Source organism: Bos javanicus, chromosome 9, assembly GCF_032452875.1.
Source record: "Bos javanicus breed banteng chromosome 9, ARS-OSU_banteng_1.0, whole genome shotgun sequence".
NCBI classification, from domain to species: Eukaryota; Metazoa; Chordata; class Mammalia; order Artiodactyla; family Bovidae; genus Bos; species Bos javanicus.
In genome coordinates, this window is record NC_083876.1 from 27,887,997 (window position 1) to 27,901,825 (window position 13,829).

The 13,829-nt window shown below is 39.7% G+C and overlaps 1 protein-coding gene and 1 long non-coding RNA gene across 51 annotated transcripts in view; one reads left to right on the forward strand and one right to left on the reverse strand.

Moving 5' to 3' along the window:
- Positions 1 to 13,829, forward strand: part of TRDN (triadin) — a 415,136-nt gene that overhangs the window by 155,987 nt on the left and 245,320 nt on the right. The gene's annotated exons all lie outside the window — the stretch shown is intronic.
- The window catches only part of LOC133253763 (uncharacterized), a 56,240-nt gene continuing 43,908 nt past the window's right edge, over positions 1,498 to 13,829 (reverse strand). Inside the window, exons 2-3 of the long non-coding RNA XR_009738418.1 lie at positions 5,429 to 10,165; positions 1,498 to 3,149 (exon numbers count right to left, since the gene is read on the reverse strand). This is a non-coding gene — a long non-coding RNA (uncharacterized LOC133253763). The remainder of the gene's footprint in view (positions 3,150 to 5,428; positions 10,166 to 13,829) is intronic.

Genomic DNA, 13,829 nt, shown 5'->3' on the forward strand with positions numbered 1-13,829 from the left:
GTTCTACAGTATTGGGTAGGGGAAGTTGTCCCAGCCAGACATAATATCTATTCCCATAAAATATCCAGGTAACGTTGCCATTACTTCTTTACATAAAGCTTGTTTAAACATTCATATTTTTATAATCTTATCAACTCTTACATTTCTTGTACTTACATCCTTTCAATCTAATTATAGCCTGAGTCAGAGGCTCTACCAGTGGATATTGGTACCAGTTCATGGGGTTCCCATATCAAGGGTTTCCTGGAAACTTCTATTTTCTATCCCCAGACCATTTGAGTCATTTTTCTGCAGAAGGCTTTGGGCCCCCAGTGAGGGGTTAAGCCAAGGAATCCTGGTTCCTTTGTCAATATTTAATTTGATTAACTGGCTGGTTGCCCCTAGTGATTGTTGATCAGATTTCTCACAGTAATCTCTGCCTTTCAGCTTTTTAAATTTCTCCAAACTGGGATAAACAGATGAACCTGTCTGGATTTCTTTAACATTGCTGGATGAAAGGGGGGACATTCAAGCCCACCCAGCCTTTTGGTAGCTATATGAAAACCTTTATGGTAAACATATCAATGTCTGTTTTATTCATCCTGATGCTGGATGGCCTTATTAAAGGTTCAGGATATTGTTCTACCTGTCCAAAAAGAATTTTGGACAAGGAATGCAAAGGAAAACACAGAGAGAGAGAGAGAGGCATAAAGAGAAACAACAAAACTGTTTATTAAGAAGCTAAAATATGCACTCAGAAAAGGATGTGGGTGTGCTTGCAAATGAGGAGTGCCCCTCAGGTTTTCTGATTACCCTTTTTATTTCATCTTAATCTTTGAATAGTCATGAGTTTTTTCTATTAGATGCAGAATATTCATTGATGGGGCTTCCCTGGTGGCTCAGATGGTAAGGAATCCGCCTGCAATGTGGGAGACCTAGGTTCAATCCCCAGGTTGGGAAGATCCCCTGGAGGAGGGCATGGAAACTCACTCCAGTATTCTTGTCTGGAGAATCCCCATGGATAGAGAGGAGCCTGTCAGGCTACAGTCCATGGGGTCACAAAGCATTGGACATGAGTGAGCGATTAAGCACAGCACACATTCATTGATAAGAAAGTGAAAGCCAGGTGATTATCTTATGTACTTATATCAGCTTTGGTTCTTGTGCACTGGACTCCTGAAGCCACCACACACCCATGCTGAGAGCTATTTTCCCTTAAGTTTTCCCTTACCAGTTAGGTACTACACCTGGAATGTTGTATAGTGGTCATATGAAGCCTGGACATTTTTATTGAGCATGCTTGGCCATGCTCTGTGGGTTTTATGATCAGGGTTCCCTATTTAGATATCACAACGTTTAATCAAAGTCTAATTTATGTTTTGTTGCTGATGCCATTCCTCAGTGGCTTTGCCTTTTTGCCTAATGACTACACATGAGTGTTACTGGAAAGTTGGTTCTTGTTTCATTGCAGAAAGAATTCAGAGATGAAACAGGGAGGTCAAGAAAGCAAAGCGAGGATTTTTTTTTTTTGGTTGGATGAGCTCTTTTTATTGATTTGCCAGTGCTCTTTACATATGAAGGTATGAGCCCTTTGTTACATATTCACCCTATAAGCAGTAACTTTTAATTATTAAATGTAGTCCAATGATTATCTTTTTTTTACATAGCAATAGAAAGTTAAGTCACTCAGTCATGTCCGACTCTTTGCTACCCCATGGACTGTGTAGTCTACTCCGTCCATGGGATTTATCTAAGGGATATTATACTCTTAAGGAGAGAACAGACAGTATAAGTTGAGTAGCTGTGCTGTACACGAGATGTGTGGTTTCCTGCCCTTTGGCCCATATACCCCATTCTCTGTTTGTATCTAGCTTTCTGCCTGCTCTAACATCCCACCTTCAAGGAGTCTGAACCCTCAAAATCTTTTAATGAGCAAAGGGTCAATAGTCCATCTCCTGTAACTGCTTCAAGCTGAGTGTGGGCATTGTCTCTACCTTTGGGTGCAGATCTCCTTGGTATCTGTCAGAGATAGGGGTATTGGTGATGTTTACAGTATTGGAGATGGAAAGTGGGGAACAGCAGGAGGCAGCAACCTTGTGCAGTGTATGTGGATAGTTCTCAGCTTCAGGTAGGATAGGTTGAAATTCCTGCATCATCATTTGAAATTGGAATTTTCTGAAGCCATGGGGTTTCTGAAGCACCTCAGGTTTCAATACAGCAGCTATTAATAGAGAGAAATGGGACTATATTTGAGTATAGTTATTAGTTATATTACACATTTTATTGTTGTTCAGTCACTAAGCCACATCCAACTCTTTGTGATCCCATGGACAACAGCATGCCAGACTCATCTGTCCTCCACTATTTCTCAGAGTTTGCTCAAATTCATGTCCATTGAGTTGATGATGCTATCTAACCATCTCATCTTCTGCCACCTATTCTCCTTTTGCTTTCAGTCTTTCCCAGCATCAGGGTCTTTTCCAGTGAGTTGACTGTTTGCATCATGTGGCCAAAGTATTGGATTCCGATTCCATTGGAGCTTCAGCTTCAGTATCAGTCTTTCCAATGAATATTAAGTGTTGATTTCCTTTAGGATTAACTGGTTTGATCTCTTTGCTGTCCAAGGGACTCTCAAGAGTCTTCTCCAGCACCACAATTTAAAAGCATTAACTCTTTGGTTCTCACCCTTCTTTATAATTCAACTCTCACATACATACATGACTACTGGTAAAACAATGGCTTTGACTATACAGACCTTTGTCTGCAAAGTGACATCTCTGCTTTTTAATACAGTGTAGGTTTGTCATAGCTTTCCTTCCAAGGAGCAAGCATCTTTTAATTTCATGACTGCAGTCACTGTCCTCAGTGATCTTGGAGCCCAAGAAAATAAAATCTGTCACTGCTTCTACTTTTCCCCTTCTATTTGCCATGAAGTGATGGGACCAAATGCCATGATCTTAGGTTTTCTGAATGTTGAGTTTTAAGCCAGCTTCTTCACTCTCCTCTTTCACCTTCATCAGGAGGCTCTTTAGTTTCTCTTCATTTTCTGCCATTAGAGTGGTATCATCTGTGTATCTGAGATGTTATTTCTCAAATATAATCGTCATTTCTCCCAGCAATCTTGATTCCAGCTTGTGATTCATCCAGTCTGGCATTTCACATGATGTATTCTGGATATAAGTTAAATAAGCACACAGACAATATACAGCCATGTCATACTCCTTTCCCAGTTGGGACCAGTCAGTTTTTCCATGTCCAATTCTAACTGTTGCTTCTTTACCTGCATATAGGTTTCTCAGGAGATAGGTAAACTGGTCTGCTATGTGCATCTCTTTAAGAATTTCCCACAGTTTGTTGTTATCCCCGCAGTCATAGGCTTTAGCATAGTCAATGAAACAGAAGTAGATGTTTTTCTGTAATTCTCTTGCTTTCTCAAAACTGAAACTCACAACAGAAGCATAATAATAGTTAGAATAGTCTAGAATATTATCTAATCTCTATTCTGGCCTTGTCTTGTTATTATGCTTTTATTGTGAGTTTCAGTTTTATTTCAGTGACTAGATTCTTCCATCAGATAGTGATATTCCCCACATATTGGATATGAGCAGTCTGGTTGGTGTCTGTCACTTACCTGTGATTAATGAAAATTAGGGTGGTAAATGAGAACCCAGCATACATTTCTGTTAATTCCATCAGGTTCCTCAAGGAGGCAGGGACTCCTGAAAGACTTAGGTCCTCTGGGGAGGTGTGGTTGTGGGCACAGATCCAACAGCCAAATGACTCAGTACCTTTAGCAATGGCATTCATAGTGTCAGATAGTGAATGTTTGTAAGCTAAGCTATGATGATGTGAATAACAAGAAGGACCCTTCAGATGGATGTGGACTCTGGTAATTCCCTGAGGCCCACCTGCTACTTCCTGGAGGGGACAAAGAAGCTCTGACTGCATGGGACTGCTGCTGCTGCTAAGTTGCTTCAGTTGTGTCCGACTCTGTGTGACCCCATAGATGGCAGCCCACCAGGCTCCCCCATCCCTGGGATTCTCCAGGCAAGAACACTGGAGTGGGTTGCCATTTCCTTCTCCAATGCATGAAAGTGAAAAGTGAAAGGGAAGTCGCTCAGCCGTGTCCGACTCTAGGGACCCCATGGACTGTAGCCCACCAGCCTCCTCCATCCATGGGATTTTCCAGGCAAGAGTACTGGAGTGGGGTACTATTGCCTTCTCTGCTGCATGGGACAGAAGGGTAAAAAGGTTTATTGGGTGGGAGAGGGGCTGAAGATAGCAAAAGAGTTGGGACATGAGTCGTCGGTCTGGAGCTTGTGCTCCTCCAGGGGTGCCACTAAAGAAGGCATTTGTGAAGCCTGAATAGGTCCCAACTGGCAAGGTTCCCTAACATAGGACTTGAATAGTACAGGTTCTCTCTATGGGCCATAAAAGCTGCAATGTAATGAACTTCTGTCTGGTTTCCCTGCCTTTTGCAAAAATATTTAACTGAGGATACTGTTATAGTTGAGGCTTCCATTCTCTGGCCAGGTCTCATGGTTCTCAAGTTTATATCAGGGCAAAGCTGGGTTACAAATGAAAATGAGTGTTTTTCATTTTAAAAAGTCTAGAGAAAACTTTTCCTAGTGACCCAGAATGCACCTGAAAGGTGAGTCCTTGGGGATGGAGGAGGTGTTTCCCATAGTTCGTTCAGGGCGAGAGTGCTCCTATAAGAGAGGAGCACTAGCCTTAGCCTTAGGAGGTCCCATGGGGGTTCCCTAAGACAGGACTGGTTCCAGGCTTCCCTGTCCATCTAGTGAAACGACCCTAGCCAATATGGGGGTTAGCTATCCTCTCCCCCCAACCCATGGCAGTCCTGCTGGCCCCAGCATCCTGGGGCCCGTGTCCTTCCTGGAATCTGTGGTACCCAGGATGAGCAACTTTCCTGAAGGCTCCTCTGCAGATTCTAAGTTCAATGACGAATCCTTCTGTTTCAGGGTATGTTCCCCTGGAATGGACATCCTCATCATTCTAGGACCTATTTAGTTAGGGAGCCATCTTTTATCTAAAAGGGTGTTGAACGTCTTAGTTGCTCAGTCCTGTCTGACTCTTTGAGACCTGGTGGACTGTAACCCTCCAGGCTCCTCTCTCCATGGGATTTCCCAGGCAAGAATACTGCAGTGGGTTGCTATTTCCTTCTCCAGGGGATGTTCCCGACGCAGAGCCTGCACCTCCTGTGTCTCCTGCATTGACAGGTGGATTCTTTAGTGCCTGAGCCACAAGTTTCTGAAAATAGGCACTGGCCATTAAGGGAGGCGATTTAAAGCTTTCTCTTTTCCCTTCCTTTTTGTGGGCAGTGCCATTGGACCTCAAGTCCGCCCCCCATCCACCCAACCTCTTTCCAGCAAGCTATGTGAGGTGGCCCAGGATGGGGTAGGGCAGCACCAGGCACTATATCTGTACTTACAAGTGACAGAGGTCTCGAGGGCTCTGTGAGGATTCTCCCAGTCCATCGACCCTGAAGAGGCAAGCGCAGTGGGGGCATGGGTTACCACTGGGGCTTGTATCCCCTGGGCATGGCCATCTCCGCTACCCACGCCTGCCCAAGCCAACTTACCCCAAAGGGCGGGGCGGGAGAGGGGGGTGTTGGTGGCAGGGAAGATTGGGCAGCTAGGGGGCGGGCGGACCACTGCGAGGCGCGCTGTGGCAGCAAATGATGACTGCCTAGCTGCAGCCCCTCCACGATGGGCCCCACAGCGCAGTGTGGAGCTCTGCACTTTCCCGATACCTAGGCCGCCTGTGGCCCGAGGCCGCTCCTGAAGGGAAGGTGGCAGGGCCTCTCTGCAGATTGTCTTACAGCGTAGGTAAGGCCTCGCTTTAGATTTCCACACAGTTGAACATAAGGGCAGTTAATCAAATGATGGATAAGGCGAACCCAGAGGGCAAGGCTCCTGTGGTTCCCGTCGCCAGATGCCAGTGAGACAGGCTGGAAACTTCCTGACGTGCCAGGTACAGTAAAAAATGCAAGATCTTAGCGGTGAGGCTGCAAAATTCCTGGCAGGTTTCTTTTTCGCCATTCCCAGCTGAGTAAGGCGCAGCGGCAAGAACGGAGTGAGGTAGGGAGGCAGAGAGGATAGTCAGGCACGGGTGGACCAATAACACCCCCTGTAAGGGCAGCCGCGGGGGAGAGGGCGGTTTTCTGGTTTTGTGTTTTGTTTTACCTGTGTGCCAGAAACTCCGTGGAAATCGCCTTGAGGTCGGTGGACAGACCTCTCTCTATTCACGACTGACACACCCTCTTGCGGGAGATTTCTCGTGGTGAGTGTCCTGTGGCTTTTATGGCTCAACGCAATACCACGCCTTGCTGCAGTAGGTCTGAAAATGCCACAGACAATAAGAAAGCAGAGAGAAAAATGGCGGAAATCAGGCAGCACCTCTGGAGCTCAAGGGAGGCGGAAGCTTAGCCAAATTCTTCTCCTGTTCTCACCAAAGGTGTTCCCAGAGGGTAGGCTTTCTCTCATCACAGAAAGAATTCAGAAATGACAGGGAAATGAAAAAAAAGCAAAGTGAGATTTTTTTTGGTAGAATGCTGTCAAAGGGAGAGCAGACAGTTATAAGGTGAGCAGCTGCCCTGAGCTTTGCCTAGCTGGTTATGTGGAGGGTAGAAATGAAGCGGCGGAATATTCACTGGGGAGTGAGGATTTTGTGGTCTTATTCCCAGGTTTTCATTCTAGCTCCACCTTCCTGAGGGAGGGAGGGATTTTTATTTTTATTTAGTCTTGGTCAGGAGTGTCTTGGCATCAGTGCATGATAGGAACGTATCTGTAAGGATAAATTTTGTAATGAGAGCATAATGAGCAAAAGGTTACATTGGGATGCTAGAGGTTCCTGCCTGTTCCCACCTTTCTTTGTCTGCCTCCAGGTCACTTATCACCCCCAAATGTGGTTTCCTGCCATTCTGGAGGTTCCTGCTTTTCTTTGTCTGCCCAAGGACCCCAGTTGATTACTGTTAAGATGTATGACTTCTTGCCATTTGGTGCTTGGTGCCCCCGTTTCTCTATTCTTTTTTTTTTTTTCGTTTCTCTATTCTTATCCAGTAACTGCCTTCTCCAAAATGAGGAGGCTGTCCTTGGGTCCAGTCCTATGCCTCAATCCCTTTTTTAATAACCATCTAAAGATTCCACCCTGCAGGGATGAGTCCCGAGACTCTTTCTGAGTTCTCTTTGTTCCATCTCTTTCAATACTTGCTTTATTTACCTTACTTCTTAATAACCCTTTAAAAAATTTCACCTTGTTGGGAAGAGTCCCTTGACTCTCCCCGCAAGCCTCTTTTCATTATCTTGTTAATTAACCTAATGTTTTTATTAGCATCTGTGAGACCCATAAGGGAAATCTGAGACTGCTTCTTGAAACTTTTTTTTATAATTAGGGGAGTTCTTACGGCTAGCCATTATATTGCTTTGTATCTACTTTTTAATTTGGTTTTTCCAAAGGTACCAATAAAACATGTTTGACAGCTCTCTAAAATCTTAACAATTCAGAAGTTTTTCCAATTCAGAGGACCCATAATTGAGAAATAGGATTTTAATAGTGACTCAAACCAATTAGACTTTCTATGGCTCAACCATAGGTGCAAGAGGTGTCCCCAAAGTAGAATAAAAAGAGATGCAGCCCTCAAAAGACCCAAAAAAGTTCACTCCCCAAAATAGTCTAAGAAAGTAGAGACCTTTGTTGCACAAAGGATGATGTAGTGCCTGCACTAACAGAGCTAAAAAGGTGCTATGAAAAAGCTTTTCACAAGGTGTTATGAAAAAGGCTTCTTATAGACTGGGACCCTTATGATAAACTCCCCAGACAATGGGCACGCCTGGACAAAGAGATGCTAGTCAAAGCCCCGGTTGACATCTGCACTTAGGACCAACTGGTTACAGCTGCTCTAAATCCCAGTCTGTCTGACTAAGTCAGTCAAACTATCTGCAAGTGCAGATAGTTACATCAGTCTTCTAGATGGCAAATACCGAAGAGACTATTCTCAAAAGCCAAACAAACTCTCAGGACAGAACAGGACAAAAGAAACATAACAACAACAACAACAACAGCAAAAAAAAAAACAGCGACCATCTCTGGGGAAAAAATGGGTCAAAGGAACCAAGAGTACTCTACCAGATTTTCCAGTCACTAAGGCTAATGAACCGGCTCTCCAAATAATTTCTCCTGCTAATTAAATTTTTTATTAAGGAAAAAAGACCAAAAAAACACTTACCATTTGTCTGATGTCCTAGGATCCCTCAGCTACAGCAGCCTTGGAGGGAGCAGAGTCCAGCCAGGAAAGTTTATCTCACTAACTAAGCCAGCTGTTTGGGAGGAAAAAAACTTTCCTCTTCTAGGTTGTAAAAATAACATTGACATGAGACAGATTAACACGGAAAAAATCAAATTTAATTTCATATTTACAGGAATCGCCCCTAGCTATACACACACACACACACACACACACACACACACACACACACAAACACACAGGAATCGCCCCCAACTACACACAGGGCTCAGAGAGCTCACATACCAAAGAGGTTCACAGACAGAAAGGTAAAATGAGTATATATATTGCCACCCCGAGCTGTGGAATAGGGCAGGGGTCCGGGGTTCTCAAGGACAAGAGGATTTCACAGGACAATAGAAAAAAAAAATCAGGTTTTAGGTACTTAGGTGATTATCCTGCCATACAGATGAGGACACTTAGATAAAAATTATCTCCTATAATAACTCTTTTCCTGGGAAAAATCCCCAACTTAAATACTTGTATTTAGTTAAGGGACGGGCACTAATTTCTCTTGAGCCTGTAGGATCTTGATTGCCTTTAGCTCAAAATAATCCACATGCCAAAGTGGCATACCTTGAGAGATCCCTTGAGAGACTATTATGGCTAATAGTTCCCATACTATTAGCCATACAGAGGAGCCCTTTTAAAGTCATAAGTAAACATTCTCTAAATAGCCATGAGTTCAAATCTCTAGCACTGTGTAATAATCAAACTCTTAAAAAAAAAAAAAATTCCCAAGTGCCATAGAATTAGATTTCTTAATACCATTCATTGACTTTCTAGTTGCCCTCATAATTTATTTCATCTGCCTGCCTTCATGAGTTTGAAAGTTCATTGCTATAATGTATAAGAAATTAAAGAATATGTAAATCACTATTTCTTGTTTGGAAATGGAAGAAGTTGGAGAATGGAAACATGTACTGTATGCTCATTGTTTCATATAAAAGATTATATAAAGCTTCATAAGTGTACAGAAAGAAAACTAATAATACTATCTTTTTTGGTGATATAGTACATAAGATGAAGTGAGAAATCACTAAATATGGCTCACATTTTCAGAAATAAGGAAAGGAAAACAAGATTTAATATGGGTATCTTAATTTAGAGAAAATGCAAGTGATAAGACTTTGACTCTGACTGACAATTACAGAATAAAACAATTCCTGCCAAGTTTATTGCTCTGCATGTATCCAGTATTTATAAAACATTTGTGCTTCCATCTGTTTCTGTTTGGGATTAGTGGAACACCTGTTATTGTTTAGTTAGAGTTCGTTATTAATTATTGGTAATGAGTTTTTAAAACTAAAACTTGATTTTTCCCTGTGGGAGAAAGTGGTTTTTTTTCTCTTTTTTGGTATAATATTGTCCCACCCTCCAAAGTAGCCCAAATTACAGCTCAAATTTGAAAAGCCTTGTTAATGTGCTAATGCCTTGATGGAAGTCTCACGTTTTGCTTTTTTATCCCATCAAATAAAATGCCTCTAACTAATATAGTCTTAAATTTTTTTAGCTATCTAAAGATGAACAGAATTGCTCTTTCTCTGCAGTGAATATGCACTATCCTATAGTCAGAAACAATCCCCACCTCAATTACAGGGACCATCTTAATTGGTCCTGTAATCTTAACTGTAAAGATCAGATCACTCTGTTGTTTGAGTTAAAATTCTTTTATGCTAACTCACTCTATGAAGTGAAGGTGCAAGTGTTAGTCGTTCAGTCACGTCCGACTCTTTGCAACCCCATCGATTATACTGTCCATGGAATTCTCCAGGCAAGAATGTTGGCGTGGGTTGCCATTTTCTACTACAGGGGATCTTCCTGACCCAGGGCTGAAACTCTGGTCTCCCACGTCGCAGGCAGGTTCTTTACCATCTGCACCACCTGGGAAGAAAAAGTTGAAAAAATTATGAAAATTCTGTTTACACCTAGAAAGTTAGTATTTGCTATTAAGCCTGAAACTAAGCAACTTCAGAAGACAAATGTCTACAGTCTATAATTTTAGGATATTCTAGACATTGAAGAGCTCCTTTCTTCAAGAAATACTTTTGCTATTTCCTTGTTGTTGGATATCTGGGTTATTTCCAGTTTGGAGTTATTGATGCATAAAACTGCTATCAAATATAAATAAATACTTTTGCTGCTGCCTTTCAGTGATCTAACAACCCCACCATGATATCTCCTAAATGTGTAGATGTTCAGTGTAATAAGATGCATTTTGAATAGCCCCTAACCTTCTTTAGGGAGGAAGGAGGGGAAGAGAAAGAGAGAGACCCCATCCTTCCATGGGGACTGTCCTGAAGCCGATGACCTCTACTTTTTCTGTAGGGCTAGAGAGTCTAGTTGTCATTTTATTTTTTCAATTTATTTTGTATTTTAAAATTTTTACTCAGTTATAATTAACATAGAGTATTACTATATTAATTTCAGATTTATAGCATAGTGATTTGATATTTTTATGAAATATTATTATGAAATGATAACCACAATAAATCCAGTTACCATCCATCACCATACAAAGTTTTTGTAAAACTATTGACTATATTTCCTATGTGTACATTACATCCCCATGATTTATTTATTTTATGGCTGTGAGTTTCTACCTCTTAATCCCCTTCATCTATTTTGTGCATTGCCTGACCGGCTCCTCTCTGGCACCCACCAGTTTGTTCTGTGTCTAAGCATTTGTTTCTGTTTTATTTTGTTTGTTTATTTGTTTTATTTTTTATATTCTACGTAAATGTGAGATCATGTGGTATTTGTTTTTTCTTTCTGATTTATTTCTCTTAAGTATAACAACTTCCAGGACCATCCATCTTGCCTCAAATGGAAAGATTTCATACTTTTTAATGGCTGGACAATATTCCACTGAAATATATATATGTGTGTGTGTATATATATATATATATATCTACCACATCTTCTTTATCCATTCATCTACTGATGGATACTTAAGTTGCTTTCATGTCTTGGCTATTGTAAATAGTGCTGCAGTGAACATAGAAGTACATATATGTTTACAAATTAATAATCTTATAAGAGAACTATTAAAACTGGTCAAGGCAGACATTGGTTGCCAGACTGAGACTCAATTTACAGTGTCTTTTGTCTTTTTGCTTTTATTGTTTTTAGTACAATAAAAGTACAGATGTTCAAGGTAGAAGCCTTTAGATTTATTAACCTTTATCAACTTTCCAGTAACTCCAATTTCCTCTTCCATATTTTGTGGCTAAGCATATTTTTCTTAAGTGACAGCCTACTGGTAGTTTCATTATTTAGGCAGACTCTTTAAAAGAAGTATCATGATCTTGCTAGGCATTTTCATTCTCCCTCTTAATCAACTTCCACTTGGGCCAAATAAATTGCATGCATTGCTGGACAGAGTCAACCAAGTTAAACAAGAGACACATTTCTATGGGTAAAAAATCACGTGGCTTACAGAGTCTTTTATACTCAGTATAGATAAAGAAATCAATTTAAATGTCCTGTACAAGGACCAGGGTTAATGTGCTTTCACTTAGTAATTTTAATACTTTTTTCCAACTTTTCATCTCTGTAGCCATTATGATTAAAGTTCAATACAAGTTAAAGTTTATCCCTTAGAAGTTATCCCACCATTGAAATTCCAGCTGCTGTCTGACTTTTGCTTGAGTCAAGAATTTATGTCAAGGTAATTTATTCTACTTTCAGTGTCATTTATTCTCTTAAAATTGAAGGTATTCACCTACCAAAATCTTTTCTGACTATAATAAGGTATTCTTTGGCAGCCCATATTCCAATTCTGTGGGTTTTAAGACCATAGCTAGAAAGAGCCTCAAGGAATAAGTTAGTATGCTCATTTTATTAAGATCCTTTTCTTGAACTTCAGTGGTGCTTAACTGCATTTTTGGTTTGATCCTGCTGAGAAGAGGTCAAATGTAATTGCATTATAGTCACTGTTATTTAATGGTTTAATCTAATGTATTTCAGAGCTCAATTGGAGAAGAAGAGGTAAAATTTAGCCTTGCTGTACTCCTCTCTAAAAAAATCCTGCTCCTAAAAAATATACTCACTTTAGTTCCAAACATCTAATTATTTTTACAAAGCAAAAGCTTTGGGAGTTTTGATGTTTACTCGAAAAGCAATTGTTGAATCCCCTCTCTAAGCTGATAATCCAGAAAAGAGATAAGACACTGTACAAATAATTTTATAACTGAGGATAACTAGATAGACATGCAATAGATGTTCAGAAAATGTACATGTTAATCTCAGGATATTAGGAGTAAATGGTTATCTTCACTTATCATCTGGACCTCTTAATATTTTTAATAGTTTAAATCATTTAAAAATTGTTTGCAGAAGTAAGATTAAAGGAATGGTGAAAATTGTGATTAAAAACTTAAACATATCAAAGTTAAATGTTTATTTCATCAATTCCCTGGTTTTGAAGGTGTACACACACCAAATGAGAAACTTCTTTCAAAAGGAACTGAACTGCTCATCAACTATCATGCATAAACTTACAATGCATCCACCTTGTAGATACCAGTTCCACATTTCAAACATCTTTAATAGACTCTGGGATATTATTACTTCAAATTCTTTCAGAATGTGCATCATCAGGATGCAGCAAATGAATTTTTGAAATTTTTGATGGGTCATAATTTTTTTGAAAAGATGTCATCTTGATTCCATAATTGAAAAACATTTTTATTTTTAGATTTATAAGCATTAATTAGAATGATAAATCCAATAATCTTTAAATTTATACATTATTAATCCTTCTGAATTCCTTCGCATTTGTATGGTTTAAAAAAGCATAAATTTTGGCACACAGATTTTATGAAAACACAAAAGAGTACTATGACGTAACGTTTCAATGAAATGAGATATTTTATATTCTAGTCACAAACTGTTGCGTGATAAAGTTCAAGCTGAAGAACTAATTGGATGAGGATACCACATTCCCTTTTTGAATGTGTTGTTTGCTCGTTGATTCTTGAATTTTAGAAAATTCATTTTCTTGTGAAGATACATAGTCTTAAATTTCACTTGAATGGTCAATTTCAATTTCATCCTAATCATTAAGGTTTAATGTACTACAAACTGTCTTTTTGCATTCATCTTCTGATTCACCCAATAACTTAAATATCTTCCTTTGTCAACATTCTTCTCTTTGCAATAATGGGTGGGAAATAAAAACTCTAAATTCTAAACTGTATTAAATGAAACTAAAAATTATGGACCATAACAATTTCTCCAGACTTTTGTAACTTCTTGAATGATGATAGAAAACTTTAGTCAAGACAATGAAAAAAAACGAATAATGAAATAATGATTTGTTTTACAATTACATCATCCTTCTAGGCAATCCCATCATTATTCTATCTTCTTAATATTTTTTTCTTATTACAAAAATTGTTGGGAATAATTAATAATTAATGATGAAATAATTCCTAAGTTTACGAAATAGAAATTGTTCAAGATATAAGAAAAATAAGATCAGGAATATCCCATAATGTGTCCTGAATTTTTAAAACTGACCAGTAGTGCCACATGATAATTACAA